We start from the raw sequence: 8,719 nt of genomic DNA, 5'->3' as shown, positions 1-8,719 counted from the left end.
ATATTTATTATGTGGAAAAAACAATTACTCTAATATTATGTCAATAATATACATATATTTTTTCCTTTTTAAAAAGTTGTATTTAAAAAAAGAAAAATTAAAGAAGCAAACATTCCCCCATCCCTATTTATTAAATACTTAAAACGAAAATAGCTCATTCCGTCTTTTATTACAATATTCTTATTTACCTATTTATAATATATTATTATCATGTTTTGTAATCATTTTAATTATTATTATTATAATTATAATCTATTGAAGAGTCTTTTTGTAAGGAAACAAAAAAGTAGAAAAATATAAATAATTTCATTTGAATGTATTTTTATCTCGTCGTACTATGAACTTTACTTATTTGTTATTAAATAAACGAGACTGGGAAACACTCGGACTCAAAATGTATTCAAAAACATATTTTAATGGATTCCAGTACATTATAATGTTGAGGTTAAACCGTTGCGTACACCTTGAAGGTTAGTGCACTGTCAACGTAAGAATCGTTAAGTTGGTTCATTATTGAGTTATTAGTGATATGTTTCTCGAGATTAATTTATCTGTAAATTTCAATTTTTGAAGGTCTTTCAAATTCTGGGGCATTCATCACTTCGTTACCTTTATTGTATCACGCAACCTTTCCTCTAAAAAGAAACAGAAAAAAGGGCCGAAATGATCTGGTAGTAGCCAAATAAGTCAATCACACCAACTACAATCCATCTCTTAATCCCTACAGGACTGTAATTGTTATATTATTTCTCCATTATTTTTTTTTATAAATTACACACATATATATATATTAAAATTCTACAATTATAACACTTATTAATTCGTTTATCTATCAAAAAGAATAAACTATGTGAAATAGCCATGATGTATCAAGTGAAACGAGGGCATCGACAGCTGACAACAAACATTAAATGTTGGTCCTTTGAATTTGTAAAAAAATGTCCATGGTTTATTAAGCCATATAAGATATGGATTAAGATCATTGCACAATATATCTTGCATAAAATATTCATATTTTCATTATAATAAGAACAAATTATATTTTTACTTCATTATATGATTTATTTTTTTAAATGACGGAATGATTATTTAAAAAAACTACGCCTCTATGAAGTTACGAAGGATCGATGACCGTGGGCCTATATAAACAGCGACACAACACTATTAAACCTGCCCCTTCCTTTTAGATACAATCAACACTAATACAGTCTACTCTTCCGTCAAAATGACTTTCAAACTAATTCTAATTTTTGAGCAAAAATAATTCAACAGAGTGAAATATTGGGAACTTGGTAAAAAATTATGCCTTTATAAATCCATCAATTAATTACCAGGTTATAAAGTCTAAAAGTTAACGTTAGATCAACAGTTGTGATTTCTCATAGATTATAATAATCAATGAAAATTAATTCGATTATATGACTAAATATGTAATTAATATTTTAGAGGCAAGGGTATCAAGACTAATTTAGGGATGTTTCATATTCAAAGTAAGTGATCACTATTACAACACTTAATTTAATTACCGACTATATAGCGTAGCCTAGCATTGCATATTCATTTAATAACTTTTTTTTAAAGTTGTATATTATATAAAGTTTATTTCGGAAATTTTATGTAAAAACACATGGGCCTTAAAATCAGATTTCTTTCATTTTGTATGAATTGTAATCAAGATAAAGCAATTAATCAATCATCAAAGTTATAACTTTACCTTATTTTTACTTTTTTCTATCCACCCATGTTAAGTATGTGTTTTATAGAAGGGGGTAAATCTGTATGATGGAACGATATAAAAAGTAAATTACACGAAAAAGTTTAAGAACCACTGATATAGTGGAAATATTTTTTGATACTTTTTAATGATATTTAAGAGTGATAAATCTATTTTTCCGTTGATATCTACAAATATCGCTGCATATATATTTATATGTAGATAAAATGTGGTTTTATTTTATTTCTTATATACAATTTTGAACAACAGATGCTCATAAAATTTTATGGGTGTTATAAATATGTAAAATAAAAACAGAAAAACAATAACAGAATTCAATAAAGAAACAAAACAGTGTTGAAATGATGAAAAATAGATGTACAATAGGAAAAACAAGAACCATATTTTACATTTGTAGTATCCTGTTGACACAATTGTCTCATACCAATAAAATCAAAGAGCCTTATAGAATGTGCATGCCGAGAAAGGGAATTTGTATTATACTTCCTAGTTATCACCCCCATAAATAAATTATTTATTCTAATAACTAAAAGAATATTTGAACTCTCAGATTGGTTAAGATTCTAGGCTTAATATAGGAGTGTTTTCACGTGACATTAGCATTGTTGATCTCGGGCATTTTGGGGTCCTAAAGAGCCAAGTTTTATAACAATAAAATCTTCTTTTCATTAATATAGTGAACTATTGGAAGTTAAAATGGGACCAAGAAATTAAAGGACATAAATCCGAACCTCAGACACTAATATTTATTTAAAATTTTTTTTATTACTTATTACACTGTTATAAATTCTTATTTCCAGAGAGTAGGCAATAAATTTACAATTAAAATGGAAATAATAAGCTATCTGGCTCTAATTTATCTACTTTTCTCATTTATAATCTAACAGAAAAATAAGAAATATTGCAAATTTAGTCATTTTGAGGAACTATTACTTTGATTTAATTCAAATATCATTGTTTAACATGTGTATCAAGTAGTATAAAACGCACGGAATTAATACTTTTTTATTCCGAAAGCCGTTTGTTCGAGTGTAGTCAGGATTTATTGGATATTTGTCCATTTTATGGGCTAAAAATATCTATTTTGATCTCCCAGGATGGCGTCGTCTTCAGTTATGATTTAATTGGTGAATTCAGTGGAAACACTCTATTGTGTATAATGAAGCAGATCAAGGAATAAAATTCAGAACAAAGAGTGGATAATTATTCATCTAATGATCTGAATATCCTCAGGAGGCAGTTAGAGGACAAAATATTTTCTACTCTGAGTCCACTTATAAATTCCCAACAAATGCACTTTATTTCTAAAAAATTTAAATCTTCAAAAAAATGTCCAAAAAAATTGATTTTGTGTGAATATTTTAAATTTTTTTCCCAAAAATTTAATTTTTATAGTTTAATTTCTGAGTTTTTTAATTAAATTTTTGTGAACACATGTCGATTTTTGAAATTTTTTCCCCAAAAATTTAATATTTGATTTTTTTTTCTAAAAAATTTTGTTATAAATTTTTATCCACAAACTTAAATTTCTATGAACAGCTGTAGTTTTTGTATTTTTCCCCAAAAATATAATATTTGGATTTATTTGTAAAAAAAATTATTATAAATTTTTGTAAACAGTTATCGATTTTTTAATTTTTTTTGCCAAAAAAATAATATTTGAATTTTTTTTCTAAAAAATTTTATTATAGATTTTTTCCCAAAAAACTAAATTATTTTCTAAAAAAATTCATTTTTGTAAACACTTTGAATTTTGAAAAAAAATTAAGTTTTTGTAAATAGTTGTGGATTTTTGAAAAATTTTCCTTCAAAAACCAAAAATAAATAAATATATATATGTATATAATCCTGTAGACGCCTCTGGTGGTGTTTACCTGAATGTAATTAAAGAGTTATAGTATTCTTGTCCTCCTCTCCATTCTGTAACAGAGTAAATTAGAGTCACAGAATGAAGTATTTGTTAAATGTAAGAAGACGACTAAAATATAGAATATGTAAAGAGGTATGCTAGAAGAAATTATATTGGTGATTAAAACCAGTAAATATTATCAAGAATGTACATGACTAAAATAAGGGGGTGTAAATAAAAAAGCTTTAATATAATTAATTGTAAAAACATGCAAATATAATACTCACGATCTACAAAAGCCTCATCCATACACTGCATTATTAATGGCGTTAAATTATAGATTTTATAAATTTCCTTTCAATATTCATCTTCTATTTCTATCCAGTTTTTATTCCTCTCTTTATTTATTTCTACCAAAGAGCCTCATTAATGAAACCCTCATAACATAAAACTATTTAAATGTAAAAAAACAACTTTACCTGCTACGTTTAATAGACTTTTTAGAAGTTATTTGGCGGTAACACTTGTGCTAAGTTCAGGGGCTGGAACCTTGGGATTCGGGAACACATCCCCTTTATTAAATGTGAACGGGCCCTAATATTTTCCGCCTCTCTCTCAATAATAAATCATTTCCTAAACCACGTCTTTTCATATGTAGGCAGTCTCCTAAAAATGAGACGATAAATATTGCCTATAAAAAAGTTTTAAATAATTAATTAATATACTTCAAAACAATTACTACTAATTACAATATAATATGAATCAATAATTACTTTTTATACATCTTGAAAAATACAAAAAAGTTCGGGAACCTCTTCTAATTTAATTATATATTCCGGATTCGTGTGTGCTCAATTTTTGTATATATATTTTTAAGTTAAGATAACCTGTATTGCCCCTCATTAAAATTTAAAAAAAGTATTGAGCAAAGCAAAGGGTACATACGGTCATATGTACAAAAGACAGTTGCTCCAAGACGACTCTGATTTCCGATGAGTGCAAATATTAAAATTCCGAGTTTGAGTCCATAGAAAATATCTTAAGACTGAATTCAAGTACTACATTTTTACTGTCAACTATGGATAACCTTCATCTTCTGCTGTCCACTCATCTGATTTGATTTCCGATTTGACACAACACTGCTTACTCACAGACGAAATATTCACGCAAAATATTATTGCAAAATTTAAGAGTTCTGGATAATTGTGTAATATTATTTGTGCATAATTAAATTTACTGTGTCATTTCTCAAACATTGTGCTTTTAGGCTATATGCGGACTGTGCAAGAGGCTAAGATTTACAGGGTGCGACTATTGTTTAACAACGAACTTTGAGTACCTGTGACAGCTGCGCATCCATATATAGGACGTTGTTTATTGTTCTGGCGGCTAGTTAGAAGGGTTTGGAGTCAGTTTAAAAAATGGGACTGATCAACGAAATATTTATCCACAATCGTGACTAAGACAGAATGTCCTTGTTGCAATCTGCGCCGGACGAGACAATGTGGAGGCTGCAAACTTCTTAAATTTAGACAAGTCCATTGTCTGGAGAGTCAGGAAGGAACTTTAAGAGCCTGGAGGTGATTGTTTATCAACAGCAAAGCGTGCTGATCACAAAATGTGGTCAAACTGCCAGAAACATCAGTATTTCATCGCAAATGTGGAAAAAGTCATTGATGTTGAGCCATCCAAATCGATGAGAGTCATTGCCAGTGATTTCAACTCTTCTGAAATGATGATCCAGAAGTCTGTAGCAGATGATTTGCGTTACAAATCATACAAAACGTAATGAGTAAAACTCCTCCAAAGAAAACGTTGACGTTTGTCAGAATTTCTTTTTGACTTTGTTGGACACAGTGTTTGACCTCCAAGCTCACCGGACCTCAACCCCTTGGAAATATCTGTGTGGGGTACAGTTGAGCAAAACAGCAACAAATCCACCTGCAATACAAAATCCGAACTGATATCTAGGATCCAGGAGGAATTCCGGATTCTCGAAGGAGACTGTCATCAAGACCTTTTCCCGTTTTCGAGGCGGAGTCGATGCCGTTAATAACTCCAAAACCGATTTTGAATATTAATATTTTTTTATTCAGCTTTTATTTGATTATGATTTTTATTAAAATTGAATTACTAGTTTAGGAGAAAATCAATTTTAAATTTGTTGGTTGTTTGAAAAGTACGTGCAAAGGACAAGAGATGGCACTACTGACGCATATCGAGGTTATATTTAGTTAGTAGCATCTTTTGGAAGAACACACACCCACATTCTGCCAGATTGGTTTATTTCTTCATGTTTGCCATTCGTTTGAATCGAGGAAGTGGAGTGACTTTCTAAAAATGTATCAAAAAGAATTTAGTGTGTTGATTAAACTTTACTTTATAAAAGTAAAAAGCCTCAGTATAGTAAAAAAAAAAACCTTTATACAATGGGGACTCTACACATTCGTTTAGAAAAGTTTATAAGGTTTCAAATTTTCCGGGTGACAGAAGAGTGAAGGTGCTTGAGATTGTGGGCATCTCGAGTTGGAACGCTGTTTCCATTAATTTTTGCGACCACAACTGCTGAAATGTGAGCTTGTAAATCGTCGTCACGGAAAACGACTTTCTTTTGGGACAATCGTGGATGTTTTTTTGTTTTTTTTTGCAGCTCGGTTTTTCAAATTGTCCAATAACGATAAATAATATGCACCGGTAATATTTTTAGGCTTTTCCAGATAGTTGATGAGGAGTAATCCTTGGGAATCCAAAAGACAGTCGTCATAATCTTTCTGTACGATTCCTCAATTCAAACAAAAAGAAATAGACTTCTCTGGCTGAAAGTTGGAGTTTATTCTTCCAAGAGATGCAACTAACTAAAAATAACCTCAAGTGCCATCTCTCTGACTTGTCGTGGACTTTTCAAACAGCCCTCGTATAAGATGAACCTATATATATTATATACTTAATATGTAAATAATATGATTTGGCCTTTCCCGATACAAATGTCAAACTCATGCCCCCCCCCCCTCCTTGTATAAATTACAAAATCTGTAAATGGTTTATGGTGCCGGCACTATAGACAAAAAAAATGTGTTCTGTAACCTTAAGATTTTGATCATTAAAATATCCCCAAAAAAATTAACTTTCTAATTCTTTTGCAAAACAATTTAATTTTCTGTGAAACCCCATAAATTTTTGAAATTTAATTTAAAAAATAAAGTAATTTTTCAGATTTTTTTACCAATAAATTTAATGTTTCAAATTTTTTGTGACCAGCTGTAAATTTTGTAATTTTATTCCTAAAAATTAAATGTTTGAAATTCTTAGTGAAAAGCATTGGATTTTGAATTTTTTTTTTTTTAATTCTAATTTTTGTATTTTTTTGGGAGGGGTGCCCAAATATTATCTTGCGGACGTCTTTGACAGTCCAATTTGATCCTCAGCCATCACTTAGTGTCTTTGATTATTACTAATACATTAAATATCTATTCAACGTTGAGCAAGGAATTACGTTTAATTATCTACTCATAAAAAAAAAAATAATAATCTAGAAAAACGTTCTAACAATCCTATCATTAAAAAAATGAATCCACTCATATTTGACATAATTGGATCTCTCTTTATTTGAAGGTGACTTGATCATTTTTTTACTCTATCTAAATCCTTTTTAATAGGTTGTAATATTTGGATAATACCAGGATTATACCATAACGCATGTACAACTGATACTTTTAATATTGACGTCATAGTGAATGAGTGGTTGCGTGTTCAAGGGAGGTCAATGACTGCAATTTTGATTGGCCCTTAGGATGGACATTTCTGTGGGATACCTTACCTTATTGACTTGATTGATATTGAGATTGCAAATGCAAACAATGTAAAGAACATCGTCATAAGCTCAGTTTGTAAGTTATTGGGAGAAGATTATGTCCCGTGTAGACTTAAAGTTTTCATCACTGATGCCGCCTCGTATTGTCTCAAAGAAGGAGTAGATCTTCAAAAAAAAATTCTCAGAATTGATCCACATTACATGTATTGATCATGGATTACATAGAGTTGCAGATATGGCTCAACAAAAGTTTCCTCTAACGAACAAACTTATTTCTAATGTGAAGAAGATATTTTTGAATTCTGAAAGAAGGAAGAGAGTATTCATTGCTTCGTACGAAATTCCCCTCCCTCCATCACCAATTATAACAAGATAGGGAACCCAGCTAAAAGCAGTGGAGTACTACTACCTTTACTTTGACGTCTTCAGAGAATATTTAAATAGCCTTGATGAAGATTTGGCAGCATCAGAAGTAATAGATAATGAGTCCTTAAGAGACGAAGTCGTATTTATACAGGAAAATTTTCGTCAAATACCTTTGGCAATAACTGCGATGGAGGAAAGATTGCCTCTTCTTACCAGGCTAATCATAGTAGAAAATCTGACTCAAGATTTAAAGGAAGAGCCATTCAAGACCAAGTTAAAAGAAGTGCTTCAAAAGAATCCTGGCGGCACAAAACTAAAGTAACTTTCAACAAGTGAAAACCTTGTATACAAAAATACTCCAATTGCCAATTGTGATGCTGAGAGAGTCTTTTCTAGGATGAATATCATCAATACGAAAAAGAGGTCCAAACTAAGTACTAAGAAATTGATGGAATTATTGATCACCAAATGGAATGAATATTTTATTATCATTTAATTCTCAACGCGTAAATATTAACAATATTTTTAAAATAATTTGTTACTTTATTGCCTCATTTCTATTCTTTAGATTTCGTGCCAAAGTTATCTATTCATCCTTTGGTGGTCACTAAGAAGTTATAAGTACACTTCCTGTAATGATGGGTTTGATGTTCTCTAACTAACAATATATTTTGTCATGCATAAATTTACAGAATATAATATACATTTATAAAGTTATTTATAGGGAAGTTATATATTAATAATATACACCAATCATGTGTAAATAAATACATAATTTATGTTAAATATATATTCTAAACGATACTGTTTTAATTGGGTTGGAATCGATATTTACTTTGAACTCTTGATCCAGCGACAGATACAATTGCACCACTGTTTAATGTAGCTATTATATTTTTGAAGTAATTTTCATGACATTCAATGCATCAATGGGTAATTTATTTAGTTCAAATTTTTG

This window comes from Lepeophtheirus salmonis, chromosome 1, assembly GCF_016086655.4.
Source record: "Lepeophtheirus salmonis chromosome 1, UVic_Lsal_1.4, whole genome shotgun sequence".
NCBI lineage: Eukaryota > Metazoa > Arthropoda > Copepoda > Siphonostomatoida > Caligidae > Lepeophtheirus > Lepeophtheirus salmonis.
The sequence above is the reverse complement of the archived record's forward strand: the minus strand, read 5'-3'. Positions refer to the sequence as shown.